We start from the raw sequence: 1,261 nt of genomic DNA, 5'->3' as shown, positions 1-1,261 counted from the left end.
TGGAGAAAACGCATGTTAACATGCGTTTTCTCCATTCCTTAAATTTTTAAATATATATATATATATATGACGGGCTTCCACCCAGTTCCCGTCTATCAAATTCGCTCAGAAGGCACTGGTCAGCCCGGGGTTTGTAGTAGAAAGCACCTGCCTAAGGTGTTGCACAGTGGGACTGAACCCGAAACCTCATGGTTACAAAGTAAGCTTCTTATCTAGGCATCCATGCCTGCAACAATGTATTATTAAAATTAAAAAATAAAAACACATTATTGTCATTAACATATAGTGGTTTCAAATTTAGGTACGAGACCAGGGAAGGGGCAAGTCGTTTACATCGACAGCACCACTTGACTGGGCTTTATTTTTACTGACCCTCTAAGGTAAAGTCGATTTTAGTGGAATGTGAGCCCACAACGTAAAGAAATGGAAGGAATGCAGTTAAGCATTTTGTCCGACGCACTAAGCATATCGCCAGTTCGCCGCCTTATTATCATTCATATATAATGATGTATTACTATAGTTCCTGCTTTTCCAACAGCTTCTTCATCTATGTACATTTTATTGCAATGTCTATACTATACAAAATTTATCTCCTTGCGCACAGCTCACATACTGTGTGACATAATTTGATAGACTTTCGAAATATTTTTATTCTTCTTCATTTTCCTATCTTCGAATGCCAGATATAATCATTCTTCGAATGTCTGTATTCCAGTATTTTTCTTCCTTTTTTCTTTTTTTTTTTACTGAAATTTTTAGATAATGCTATAATTCGGTTAAAATTCGTTCAAAACACTATATACTAGCAACATTGGTAAAATTAGAAATTTAAATTATTTACTAAAGAGTATTCGCAGACTTCGGGATTTTTTTTTGTTTTTTTTCTATTCATTTGCGTTCACTCTCACTATAGATTATACTTACCTAACGTTTGTTATGCAGTAAAAACTATTTCAAACTGACTGCTGTATCCTTTTACAATGAAATATGAATGCTCAGCTGGTACTCTGATAATTTTTGATGCTAATATACTCATCGTTTTGCTAAAAACATTCACCACACTCATCGTCTCGATGGCAATTTGCCAATCCATTTTTCAAGTTCCGCTGACTCTCATATAACACACTTCCTTCCGCAATGCCTATAGCTATTAATACGATTTCTTTGCTTAGGTTTTATATATATATATACATACGTACATATGTATGTATGTATGTATGTATGTATGTATGTATGTATGTATGTATGTATGTATGTATGT

This window comes from Octopus bimaculoides, chromosome 4, assembly GCF_001194135.2.
Source record: "Octopus bimaculoides isolate UCB-OBI-ISO-001 chromosome 4, ASM119413v2, whole genome shotgun sequence".
In the NCBI taxonomy this organism is placed as follows: Eukaryota; Metazoa; Mollusca; class Cephalopoda; order Octopoda; family Octopodidae; genus Octopus; species Octopus bimaculoides.
Note: the sequence above shows the minus strand (reverse complement) of the source record.